Source organism: Triticum dicoccoides, chromosome 6A (assembly GCF_002162155.2).
Source record: "Triticum dicoccoides isolate Atlit2015 ecotype Zavitan chromosome 6A, WEW_v2.0, whole genome shotgun sequence".
NCBI classification, from domain to species: Eukaryota; Viridiplantae; Streptophyta; class Magnoliopsida; order Poales; family Poaceae; genus Triticum; species Triticum dicoccoides.
Window position 1 is genome coordinate 454,887,799 of NC_041390.1, and position 14,406 is coordinate 454,902,204.

A 14,406-nucleotide genomic window follows, 5' to 3' on the forward strand; every position below is an offset into this window, starting at 1 on the left:
GACTCCAAGTCTACAACAGGCTCGCCGGAGACGTGGAGCTGGCCGAGGAGGTTGACGAGGTGGTCGGTGCCCGCGTCAGAGGCAAGCTTGTCGGAGATGAGGGTCTTGTCAAGGTGACGCCTTGCAGCGCGTCGTGGCAAGCGCCATCGGGAGTGCCGGGCTGGCTACGCTCGCTGGGGAGGAAGAGGGTTCCCGTCCAGAACAGGTCTCCGGACGACGGTGCACCTGGCCCCACAGTGGGCGCCAAATGTCGGGTGGTAGGTGCGACATATGCCAATGGGTGGCTTATCATTGTGGGAGCCAGTAAGACGTCGCCGGTGCCTAGAAACGGGATGAGGCGAAGACATGCACGCTGGCGAATCTTACCCAGCATCGGGGCTCTCCGTGGAGATAACACCCCTACTGCTGCTCTGCGGGGTCTCCGCATGATCACTAGAAGAACAAGTGGCTACAAGATGCTCCTTGAGCTGTTTGGCGAGAAGAAGAAGAAGGGCACGGCTAGCTCTTCTCTCCTCTCTATGTGGTGTCTAGAACTAGCTTGGATCAACCCTTTGCATGGGTGCCCCGGGGGGTTTATATAGGCCTACCCCCCGGGGGTACAATGGTAATCCGGCTGTGTGTGGACCCCAGTCGTCTGTGTCTACGCTCGCCGGCTTCTGCGCCGGCTACTGGGGCCCGCCGGCTGGTGGGTCCCGCCGGCTGCCGGCTCCTTGGTCGACAGGCAGGCCCCACTGTCATGGGCCTTGTCGGTGGCTGGTTACTGTTGCTTCAATCCTGGTGACGAGGGCTTCGCCGAGGTGGGCGTGGCTACAGTGCCGCCGCCCGGCGGGCGATTGCTGTAGCCTCACCGCGTCTTGTCTCCTTAATGGGGCGTCTCCTTCGAGGGAGGGGGCAGGCCGGCTGTGGGGAGCCGGCCCTGTCTTGGGCCGACTGGGGGAGGCCTGGCCGCCTTCGGGTGTCTCTCTGCCCGAAAGGGCCCACCGCCCGTGGGCCACGCTGACGGCCCGTCGTGGGTGGCATCAGGGTCAGCATGGCAACAGTGCCGCGCCGGACGGGTCATGGCCACCCCGTACGGTGCACTGTGCCAGGCGTGCTCCAGGATTCGGGGGTGGCAGACTTTACTGTAGCTACGCCCTGTCACATCGTCGTTATGTGGATGCAGACTTCAAGGGTATGATCTTGACCGCTTTGTGGGAGCCGGCTTCTTGGAGTCGGCCCTCTCGCGGCCGGCTTCTTGGACCCGGCCCTCCCATGGTATTCTTCATGAGGGCTAAAGCCGGGCCGCCTTCCAATAGTCGGCCTGGGAGACAGCCGGCAAGGGGAAGGCGGCCCCACGTCTTGGACTCTTGAGGGCCGTATCGGCTCGTAATTTTTTCAGAAGGGCCAGGGGGAGCCGGCTATGCTACCCGTGGTCATTTACTCCGACAGCGCTGGTTGGTGGAGAGAAGCCCCGGTGCACCCCTACATGGCGCGCCAAATGTCTAATGTGGGGCTCCGGCTAACCCTTAAGGTTCAAACACTAGGGTGCGCGTGAAGTCTTTCCCTCCTGCCGACCTACGCTCTAGCACGCTAAGATCTTGCGGACGAACCCGACGAACTCACAACACAGAAAGACACGGGGTTTATACTGGTTCGGGCCACCGTTGTGGTGTAATACCCTACTCCAGTGTGGTGATGGTGGATTGCCTCTTGGGCTGATGATGAACAATACAAAGGGAAGAACCGCCTCCTGAGGTTGAGGAGTTCTTGTGCTTTCGGACTTGCAGTGTGTAGGTTCTCTCAAGCCAAGATCCGATGAGATCCCCCATCCATTGTGTTGGCTAGTCCTATTTATAGAGGCCCTGGTCCTCTTCCCAAATATTGAGCGATAAGGGAGCCAACAATGGCGGGCTAATTTGAAGGGGGACAGCTAGTACAAGCTATCCTGACAAAAGCGGTCTTCATCTGCACAAAGCTCTGGTGGTGATGCCGTCTTGGGCTCCACGATGACCTCCGTCTTGCATTCTGTCGGTGTCAAAACCGGTGGATCTCGGGTAGGGGGTCCCAAACTGTGCGTCTAGGCGGATGGTAACAGGAGACAAGGGACATGATGTTTTTACCCAGGTTCGGGCCCTCTCGATGGAGGTAAAACCCTACTCCTGCTTGATTAATATTGATGATATGGGTAATACAAGAGTGGATCTACCACGAGATCAGAGAGGCTAAACCCTAGAAGCTAGCCTATGGTATGATTGTTGTTCGTCCTACGGACTAAAACCCTCTGGTTTATATAGACGCCGGAGAGGGCTAGGGTTACACAGAGTCGGTTACAATGGGAGGAGATCTACATATCCATATTGCCAAGCTTGCCTTCCACACCAAGGAAAGTCCCATCCAGACACGGGACGAAGTCTTCAATCTTGTATCTTCATACTCCAGGAGTCCGGCCAAAGGTTATAGTCTGGCTATCCGGACACCCCCTAATCCAGGACTCCCTCAGTAGCCCCTGAACCAGGCTTCAATGACGACGAGTCCGGCGTGCAGATTGTCTTCGGCATTGCAAGGCGGGTTCCTCCTCCGAATACTTCATAGAAGATTTTGAACACAAGGACAGTGTCCGGCTCTGCAAAATAAGTTCCACATACTGGCATAGAGAGAATAGTATTTACACAAATCTAATCTGCTGACGTATTCCGTAGCGTGACATCACACCACAACCAAGCCTTTATTCGAATCGTTTTGCTGTCCCACCTCAGCGCATTTTGCGAGGCGGTCTCCGTGGCACGTCCTGTCAAAGCAGAGACCGTGTCCCCTTTATTTATGGGATTCTCATCAATACGGGCGTGGGTAACCCAACCGTGCCATTGATTACGGCGCTTGGGGGATAAGAGAGTTTTACCAGGCTGGTGGGGACGCATAGTTTCGTCCGCCCATATAAGGGGATAAGGATCGACCTTTTCACCCACGCCTTCTTCCTTCTTTGCTCATCCATTTTCGCACACTCGAGCTCCAGCGCCCAAGTCCGCATTTCCCACCTCAACCTTCTCCAATCATGTCCGGAGCGGGAGGCAGGTGGATGGTCTCCTCCGTCACGGAGGGACACATCAAGAAGTTGAGGGGAGCCGGATACCTGCCCGATGACATCGCGCACCGGCTCCCAGATGAGGGACAACTCATCCCCACCCCTAGGCCCCATGAGAGGGTCGTGTTCCTCACCCATTTCCTCCGCGGACTGGGCTTCCCACTCCACCCATTCGTCCGGGGCTCATGTTCTACTACGGCCTGGATTGCCATGATCTGGCCCCGAACTTCATCCTCAACATCTCGACGTTTATCGTCATGTGCGAGGCCTTCCTCCACATCAAGCCCCACTTCGGCTTATGGCTGAAAACCTTTAACATCAAGCCGAAGGTAGTGGGCGGCCGCCAGGTGGAGTGCGGCTGTGCCATGGTGGGCAAGATGCCCAACGTCTTATGGCTCGAGGGCTCCTTCGTGGAGACCATAAAGGGGTGGCAATCCGGGTGGTTCAACATCACCGAGCCGCGTGACCCTACATGGGTCGCAGCCCCCGAATTTCGATCCGGAATCCCTACGCAGCTTATCTCCTCGAAAGAGAAAGGCCTGCCGTGGGGTAATTCGGAGGAGCTGACCGGACTCCAAACCTGTGTCCAAAACCTAGTGGACAAGAAGGTCAAACTCGTCAACGTAGTCCAGGTCATGCTCATCCGCCGGATTCTCCCGTGCCAACAACGGGCTTTCAACTTGTGGGAGTTCGACCCGGCCCAGCACCGAACTTTGAACAGACTCTTCAACACAACGTACGAAGATGCCTGGAAGGTGCTATTCAAAGGCAACGAGGCTCCCGCTTCCGCTACCGAGGATCACGGATTCTGCGCGCGGCGTCAAGCCAGCGCGGTAAGTTGTTTCACCTTTTACAAGATATTTGTCTTTCATAGTTTGACTCTATGTGGGATCTAAGCCCCCATGCCTTTGACATGCTTGGCAGGAGAAGGCCGGACAAGTCGACTATCCGGCTCCTTTGCCCGAAGGCCCAACAGATGCCCGCCTGACGAAACTGCTGGTTCCGGCACCTTACATGGTGCCGGAGAAGAAGGCCAAGAAGAAGGCCACAGGAACCCGAAAGAGTTCCCGGCGCGTGGTGGTATCAGACTCGTCGTCCGATGACTCCGAGGCTCACTCCTCCCACGAAGATGGGGAGGAGGAAAAAGAAGCATCTTCCCCTCCTGCAGGGGGAGAGAAGAAAAGGAAGGCCGCCCCAACCGGGGAGGCTGAAGGGTCCAAGAGGGGAAGGACTCCCCTTCCGGATTACTCCACCAACGCCGCCGACAGCGAAGAAGAGTGGCCACACAGGGCCAAGCCCCTGGCGAAGTCGTAAGTATTCGGACACCAGAGTGATTCATAGTGTTCTTTTATTGCACAGCTTTCCCGGACGCCGGATATAGTCATGCAGCCCGCCCCGAGCCCAGATCGATGCGTCGTCGAGCGGCTCCTTAAATTCGGCAGATGTGAATAGTCTTTCACTTCCGGCCGCCTCCTCCCCTCGACCCGTGGATGATGCTGAGGTATTGTCCGAAGAGGTTCCTAATCGAGGGGAGGCAGTCCTGGGGGCGCCTCCAGGTGACGCCCCGGACTGTAGGCGCAAGGGGGGCAAGACCCCCAGGGGCTCCAAGACGGCCCTGGGCCGGACACCGCACCGGAACCTTCATCGGTTCCGGAGTCCGGTAGGCACCCCCCCCCCTGCTAAGAAGGGCAAGCCTACCGTGCCGGGGACCTCCGTCCAACCGGAGGCGCCGGATAACTTGCTGGAGGTGCTTAACGGCGCCTCCATCAACGAGGAGCACCGCACTATTATGAGTGCGGTGATCCTGAAAGTTCAGTCCGCCGAAAGCGGGCTGACGGAAGCTTGTGCTAGCCTTCTAACAGGCTTTGAGGTATGTAAAGAATATACGAAAATATTACCGCATAGACAGTAGCCCCTGATGCTTTGTTCGGTGTTCACAAAGAAAAGCTGGATAGAGGATCTAATAATATTCGCAGGAGTCTAACATAATTATGTCTATATGCATGCGCAGGCTTCGCTGCTAACCTCTGCCGCACTGACTGCGGAGCTTAATGTGCTGAAGCAGAACCTCAAGCGGTCCGAGAAAGAGCTCGGCCTTGCCAAGAGGCAGCTCGAGGTGAACCAAGGTACGTAATGCCTCGTCTATATGTGTATGTAAGGAAAAAGATGCAATTGCAAAAAATAACAAGATTGTTATTGGTGTGCTAGGGGCAACGACCGAGGTGGCAATCCTGAAGCGAGCACTATCCGAGGCCGAAGATAAAGCGGCCCAAGAATGCAGCGAGCGGGGGAAGCAAGAGGCGCGGGTGGCCGAGGTGCAGCAGGAGCTCCAGGCGCTTGTGGAAAAGCATGAGAATTTGGAGCTTGAGTCAAAGACTCGCGAGTCCGAGCTTGCTGCGGCCCTCGAAAGCGCCAAGTCTGCCAAGGCCGAAGCCCAAAAGGCCCTCCAGGAAATTGAGGCGATAAAGAAGATAGCCGCGGGTAAGGCCTTCAATATGCAAAGCAAGCATGTGAAAGTGAATTACTTGTTACTTACCCGAGTCCAGAGCTCTCCAGGAGCATTCGCAGATTTGCCCCGCAGTGTGTCCGACGCCGCCACCTACTACCGGGCCGTGGAAAGGAGCTCGATGGAGAAGGTGTTCTGGTCTCAGTATGCTGAGACCGGCCACTTGGTGCCCTTGAGAGACCAGCTGAAGCAACTGGTCGAGCTCCATAAGGTGGCCGAACAGGCCATGAAGGGTCTCATAGTCCGGCTGTGGCCTGGAGAGGCCATGCCTGGGAGCTACTTTGGGCTGGTGAGGCGGCTGGTGGATGCCTGCCTGTGGCTTGATGTTATCAAGTGCTCCGCCTGCCTCGAGGGCGCCCGCAGGGCCCTTGCCCGCGTGAAGGTACATTGGGGCAAGATGGACGCAGAGCGGCTGGTGAAGGATGGGCCACCGCAGGGCAAGGAGCATCGCCGCCCGGAGATGTATTATGAGGGCGTCCTGAAGGGTGCCCGCCTTATGGCGGATGAATGTTCAAAGGATGTAATATTTGAGTAAACTTGCTCGTGTGATCCTGTGCGCTGAAAACTTGTTCATGTGCGCTATGCAACGCTTGTTTTAATTTAAAATATTACCTTCTATGTGGTCGTTTATTAAATCCGAGAGATGGCGAGTTGTCGGCTTCTGCCCCCATGCCACGAGTGCTGGGGTGTTCGGGATAAAACTTGAGCACTCTTGTTCCCATTCTTGGGTCCTTCGAGGGAGGTGCTCAGCACAACGAACAAGGCAATCGGACTATAATGTGTTATCACTCTCACTTAGCCAGAGAATTCTATAATTTTAAATTTCGGCGAAGCCCCTAGTATTCGGAAAACCGAGTTCGGGGCGCTATACACGCCTTAGGCCAGACAAAGCCGACTCCTCGCTCTAAGCGGCATAAGTCTTTAAGGACTCGAAAACCTCTCGAACAGCGACCAGCTCTCGCCCTATCATGACAGTCAGTTTTAGCTTTCTCTACTGAGGTGCTTAGCCCAGCTCAACTGGGCACAATCGCAGTAGTTCTCCCAGCGCTACCTTAGCCGATATAATGGAACGTAAGGTACCAAAACATGGGAGCCAGGCAAACCCAACTATCGACCAAAGACATGATTCGGAGCTGATGCATATAATGCTATAAGTTCAGAGTGCCGCAGTTGTGAAAGTGTTCGGACTTCTCATGCCGTATTATGGGGTGCAGGAGCCCCTGGCATATTGGCCGTACCAAAGTGTACGGGTGCTAAATGGCATGACTGAACATATATATTGAAAAAGGAATGAATAGAGAATGCAATAATAAGCTGAAGCTAAGCATTGTTTATTCGAAAAAGGTTGCGGTAAAAGCAGAACGATACAAATAGTGCAATAAGCAAGAGATGGGACTATTTGACATGTCCCCCTCCAGGGGCGAGCTGCGGGACGGTATGTAAGACATGTATTTTGCTCGTTATAGAGACCACCTGAGAATTCGACGTAGCTTTCTGCCTCCTTGGTTGTTGCATCGTGTGTTCGGCGATTGTACTACCGGACAGGTCTTCCGGAGAGTGGAGTCCTGAAAGTAAGAAAAAACGACGAAATCGGGAGCCCCTAGTGCGGTTGAGCCACATTTTGGGCGTGCCGTGGTCGTGCCCCTCCCCCTATGCCCATGGTATTTTCAGAGCGTAATTATGTACGCGTAGTACTGATTTCGCAGTTTCACGAGGGTTGGGGTTGGGGCCGCATTGCTATGCTTGCTCGGAACGTGCCAGGCGGTCTTGTTGTAGGTTACTCCAGGCGCGCTTGATGGTGTCCGGACGTTTAATAGCCGGACTGGAGAATTGCCTTGAGAGGCTGCTTTGTACTTCCGCTGTGAGGGCCGCCGTATGCTCCTCCGTTTGGAGAGAGCGTTCGGTGTTTCCATTGACCGTAATGACTCCTCGAGGGCCTGGCATCTTGAGCTTGAGGTATGCGTAATGCGGCACCGCATTGAACTTTGCAAATGCGGTTCGTCCGAGCAGTGCGTGATAGCCACTGCGGAACGGGTCTATGCCGAAGATTAACTCCTCGATTCGGAAATTATCCGGGGATCCAAAGATCACCTCAAGTGTATCTAAACCTGTACAGTTGGCCTCTACACCTGGTATGATGCCTTTAAAGGTCGTTTTTGTGGGTTTAATCCTTGAGGGATATATGCCCATTTTCTGCACTGTATCCTGATAAAGCAGGTTCAGGCTGCTGCCGCCGTCCATGAGGACTCTAGTGAGGTGAAATCCGTCAATGATTGGGTCTAGAACCAATGCGGCAAATCCGCCATGGCGGATGCTAGTGGGGTGGTCCCTTCGATCAAAAGTGATCGGGCAGGAGCACTGAGGGAGTCCTGGATTAGGGGGTGTCTGGATGGCCGGACTATACCTTCAGCCGGACTCCTGGACTATGAAGATACAAGATTGAATACTTCGTCCCGTGTCCTGATGGGACTTTCCTTAGCGTGGAAGGCAAGCTTGGCGATGCGGATATTTAGATCTCCTACCATTGTAACCGACTTTGTGTAACCCTAACCATCTTCGGTGTCTATATAAACCGGAGGGTTTTAGTCCGTAGGACAACAGACAACAATCATACCATAGGCTAGCTTCTAGGGTTTAGCCTCCTTGATCTCGTGGTAGATCTACTCTTGTACTACCCATATCTTCAATATTAATCAAGCAGGACGTAGGGTTTTACCTCCATCAAGAGGGCCCGAACCTGGGTAAAACATTATGTCCCTTGTCTCTTGTTACCATCCGCCTAGACGCACAGTTCGGGACTCCCTACCCGAGATCCGCTGGTTTTGAAACCGACATTGTTGCTTTGATTGAGAGTTCCTCTGTGTCATCGCTTTTAGGCCCGATGGCTCCTACGATCATCAACAGCGATGCAGTCCAGGGTGAGACTTTTCTCCCTGGAAAGATCTTCGTCTTCGACGGCTTCACACTGCGGGCCAACTCGTTTGGCCATCTAGAGCAGATCGAAAGCTATGCCCCTGGCCATCAGGTCAGGTTTGGAAGATTGAACTACACGGCTGATATCCGCGGAGATTTGATCTTCGATGGATTCGAGCCACAGCTGGGCGCGCCGCACTGTCACGATGAGCATGATCTAGCTTTGTCACCGAACAGTGCCCTGGAGGCCGCACCCGCGTCAGCTCCGACCCTTAATTCGGAGCCAACCGTGTCAATCGAGGACGGATGGTTGGACACCGCCTCGGGGGCTGCAATCCCTACGGCCATTGAGCCGAACACTAGCTTTGTCCCGTACGAAGCCCGCGACTCCAAAGCGCTGGACTCCATCCCGGACTCCGAGCCCTCTGCGCCCCCGCCGATCGAATCCAATTGGGCGCCGATCATGGAGTTCACCGCCGCGGACATCTTTCAGCACTCGCCCTTCGGCGATATTCTGAAGTCACTAAAGTCTCTCTCTTTATCAGGAGAGCCCTGGCCGGACTACGGTCAGCAAGGTTGGGATACGGACGATGAAGAAATTCAAAGCCCACCCACCACCCATTTGGTAGCCACTGTCGATAATTTAAATGACATGCTCAATTTTGACTCCGAAGACATCGACGGTATGGACGACGATGCAGGAGACACACATGAACGAACACCTATAGGGCATTGGATAGCCACCTCATCTCATGATGTGTACATGGTGGATACACCCAAAGAAAGCGACAACGAGGAACACGGGGAGGCAACGAGGGATCAATCTCTCGAAAAGCAATCAAAGCGGCGATGTAAATGCCGCTCCAAGCCCCGGCCTCGATAAAAACAATAGCCATACAGACCCAGCCTTAGAGCAGGGTGAGCCGGTGGACGACGAGCATGCCTTAGAGCAACCGTCCGAACAGGGCAGCCCGGATAAAGAAACCGAACAGCCTGTCCCCGGCAAAAACGGCATTCCGGACGACCTTACGCCGGATAAGCTCACGGAGCAGAAGAACCTCCACAAAAGGCTCGTTGCAACCGCACGCAGCCTGAAAAAGCAGAAGCGGAAGCTAAAAACTGCGGAAGATGCACTCAGAATGAGATGGAGCAAAGTACTCAATACCGCAGACAAATACGGCGGCAGCCGCCATACTAAAAGCTATCTGAAGCGAAAGCTACTGCATGAATTCGACGAAGAGGCCTTAGAGCCCCCGCATTCAAAAAATAAGAAAGCCAACCGGTCGGATAGACGACCCCATGGCCAGCATAAAGCGGCAAGCGGCGCTGCACTCAAGCCGGCATGCGTCCCACTCAAGGATTCGCATCAGAAAGATGGCCCAGCTAGATCTATTTATGCGCCACGAAAGCAAGCTCTCGTAAGCAATGCAACAAAACCAGTATCCGAACATCACGGGACACCCAAATACAGGGGTGCCGCACAACCCCTATGTTTCACCGATGAGGTCCTGGATTACGAATTTCCAGCAGGATTCAAACCCGTAAACATAGAGGCATACGACGGAACAACAGTCCCTGGAGTCTGGATTGAGGATTATATCCTCCACATACATATGGCTAGAGGAGACGACCTCCATGCCATAAAATACTTACCCCTCAAGCTTAAAGGGCCAGCCCGGCATTGGCTTAAAAGCCTTCCTGAAAACACAATTGGAAGTTGGGAAGAGCTCGAGGACACTTTCCGAGCAAATTTTCAAGGGACCTATGTCCGCCCTCCAGATGCAGACGATCTCAGTCACATAACTCAACAGCCCGGAGAGTCTGCTCGGCAATTCTGGAACAGATTTCTTACTAAAAAGAATCAGATAGTCGACTGTCTGGACGCCGAAGCCTTGGCAGCTTTTAGGCATAACGTTCGAGACAAATGGCTCGCCAGACACCTCGGCCAAGAAAAGCCAAGAACAATGGCCGGATTGACAAGCCTCATGACCTGCTTTTGCCCAGGAGAGGACAGCTGGTTGGCAAGATGTAGCACCAGCGACCCAAGTACATCTGAAACTAGGGATGGAAACGGAAAACCGCGACGCAACAAGGACCGTCGCCGGACTAAGGAAAACAGCCCGAAGAGCACGGCAGTTAATACCGGATTCAAAAGCTCACGGCAGGATCAGAAAAAGCCGCCCCTCCAAGATAACAGGGACGAGCTATCCAACCTAATCAAAATCTTCGACAAGATATGCCAAATACACAGTACTCCCAGGAAGCCTGCTAACCATACCCACAGAGATTATTGAGTCTTCAAACAATCAGGCAGACTCAACGCCGAACACAAGGGGCTCGACACACCAAGCGAAGACGATGACGAACCCCAAAAGCAGAGCACCAGGAAACAAAAGAATTTTCCACACAAAGTAAAAACAGTAAACTTACTTCACATAACAAAACATGGGGCGCCCATAAAGGTACGCGCCATACGGCCTATCCCAAAGGAGTCTCTCCACTGGTTGTCAAAACCAATCATCTTCGATCATCTGGATTACTCTAGAAGTATCAGGAACGCAGGCTGGACTACCTTGGTACTCGATCCAATAATTGGCGGACTCTAGTTTACAAATGTCTTGATGGACGGTGGCAGCGGTCTAAACCTGATATATCAGGACACAATCCGCCACATGGGGATAGACCCAACAAGAATTCGCTACAGCAAAACCTCCTTTCAAGGGGTAACGCCAGGTCCGAATACCCATTGCATGGGTTTTCTCCGGCTTGAAGTTATATTCGGCTCCCCCGATAACTTCCGCCGCGAAAAGCTAACTTTCCACATTGTCCCATTCTCAAGTCGCTATCAAGCACTGCTGGGATGCGAAGCTTTCGCACGCTTTAACGCAATACCGCATTATGCATCTCTTATGCTTAAGATGCCCGGTCCACGAGGCATCATCTCCTTAAAGGGGAAGCATTGAGTGCGCCCCCCGCGCGGAAGATTGTGCGGCCGCCTTAACAACCCCACAATAAAACGGCTCCACCAGCCAAAACATCCGAGCAGGTCATTAAGACCACGGACACGGCTAGACGAGTCCGGCACAAAAATATCATTGATAAAGGCTTAATAGCCGTATACCCCTGCTCTAGGGGCTCCACACACATAAAATAAGAGACAATCAAGCTCAATTTTACCCATTACAATTTATACTTTGTTTATTTCGTATAACTTCTGTTCGGCACGACCTTTTTTTTCAACTAAGTTCCCCTCTTTTACAGATGAACATCGTGCTGCACCCGTCCAAGATACGACACAACGGAGACACAGGCGCAGACGTGCAGCAGGGACCCGTTACAAGGTTTCTCAACAGATTAAGACCCTGCGTCAACCTTTTTTACTGTCTCTTATTGGTACACATCCCCTGGTTTTCTCTGGTATAACCAAGGAGGAGGCTGGCGTCTTGGCATGTGGCCACGTCAGAATTTTTGCGCGTACCTGGACACTAGGGGCTTATAACTAAGGGCGTTGTCTCGCCCGCCCTCATAAAGACCGAATACCTTACGAAGTGTTCGGCGTCGTGAGTTTGGCCTTATATGCATCAGCTCCGAATCATGTCTTTGGTCAAATGTTGGGTTTCCCGGCTCCTGTGTTCGGCTGCCTTACCTTCTGCTCCATTGGCTAAGGCAGCACCAGGAGAACTACTACGATTGTGCCCCGGTTCGGCCAGGTGAGCACCTCAGTAGAGAAAGCCGAAAACTTACTGTCATGATATAGCGTGAGACTGGTCAACCACTCGATGACTCATCGGAATCTATAGGATTCCTCCGCATTAACGAAGGGCCATTTCCCGGCCAGGCATGTACGCACCCCGAATTCGGGCGAGCGCAGTCGCCACCAGGGGCTATCTAAGTAGCCTCATTGTCAAGCTCCTATGGCTAAGTGAAAGTGTTAAAGCATTATAGTCTGATTGCCTAGTTCACTGTGCTATCACCTCCTTTGTAGGACCAAGACGTTGGATTAAGTGTGAAATGCGCCTTCTGTGAACACCCCCGCATTATTTGCGTGGGGGCTGAAGCCGACGACTTCCATCTTTCAGATTTTATATATTTTAAACAGCCGCACAGGAGGTGTCACAATACTTGCAGGCACAAGTATAAAAAATTCCTACAATTTATCAAAATATCGTTTTACAATCGCATATGCTATTCGAACATAGCCTCCTTTGAGCACTGCGTCTCTATTACACGAGCGCCTTGCAGAACTTCCTGAAAATAGTGCTCGGCAGGTACTCGGCTTTTGTCCGAATCACGGGAGGCAACAGCGGTGGTCTCCATTTCCGCCCAGTATGTATTGACATGGGCAAGAGCCATCCGCGCACCCTCTATGCATGCTGACCTCTTAATTGCATTAATACGCGGCACCGCACCAAGGAATTGCTGCACCAAGCTGAAATAACTTTTCGGCTCCGATCTCTCCGGCCACAGGTGACTCATGACACACTTCATGGCGAGTCCGGACAACCTATTCAGTTCGGCCCATTCGGCCAGACGATCGGCCACTGACAGTGGACACTCTGGATTGTGGAACTGCGACCAGAAAAGCTTTTCCACTTCGCGATCTTCTTGATCTCAAAAGTGTTCGGTCGCATCAGCAGCACTCGCTACCAAATCCAGATAGGTGTCAGCCGTACTCCACAGCCGGTCTAACGGAGCATGCTTAGGATCACAAAACTTCCTCTGCAACATAAAGGGCTTTCCAGCTGCGATCTCTCCAGCCTGACGCAGCTCCTCCTTCGCAGCTCTCATCGCAGAGCACGCATCCTTGGCATCGGCAACGGCCTTCTCCAAGTCCGTCTGTCCCGCCCGCTCTTCTTTTTCAAGAAGCTTGCAACGGTCAGCAGCGCTCTTTAGCTCCACGGCCATCTCGGCCATCTCTTTCTTGCTTCGGCAGTGAGCAGCCAGTTCGGCTCTCAGCTCTTCAAGGGCTTTCTCGGCATCCGCATCACTTTTTCTGTCTTGTTCCTTGTCTCGGGCAAGTTCCGCCCGAAGACTCTCCACGGCAGCCGCACCATCTGCATCATGCGCACACATAGTAAGATACTGGCATAAAACTCCTCTTACCAGGTGCCTCCCGAGGAGTTACATACCTTGTGCCTCGTCAAGCCGCTTGTTGACAAGCGCGATGTCGGCATCTGCCACGTCAAGTTGCCACTTTAGCTCGGCAAACTCATCAGTCCGGCTAGCCACCGGACACTTTGCCGCCTACGTATAAAGGAGGCATATTAGACATGGGATTATGATCCTCTGCGCGCCGTCACTTTTGACAACGCACAGAGTCTCAGGGGCTACTATCTACACAGGGCACATCTTATTTATGCGCAACTATCAAAAAGTGTACATTATTTCACGTACCTCAAAACCTGTCAGTAAACTTCTGACGGCCTCGTGCAATCCGCTTTCCGCGGACGAAATCCTTTCAATCACCGTGCCCATCAATGCACGGTGCTCCTCAGAGATAGATGCTCGCCCTAGCAGATTCTTCAGCTCCTCTGACCGAGCACTGGATGATGCCGGACTCGTCTTATGGCCTCTTTCGAAGGCCGGACGCGGAGAACCTTGGGGGGCCATATGGCTACCTTCCGTCCCTGCCGGATTCAGAGAAACCCTCCACGACGAGACCTCAGGATCGCCCGCCTCACTAGGCGGTACGGCAAGGGGAGGCGTTCCGCTCTCCATCATCTCCAGAAGAAGGTCCCCCGAAGACGAGCTCTGCTGAGAAGGGCTGAGGTCCGAGCTACAAGGTAAAATTTCGGTTAATCTTCTCAGATATAAAGCAAGGATTTCTCTTATCTCTCAAAAAGAAAATCTTTCTCTACTTACGGCTCGCTGGAGGGCTGATCCCCTTGAGGGCATAATTCGGCCGAGGTACCCCCCGGCGTAGGAC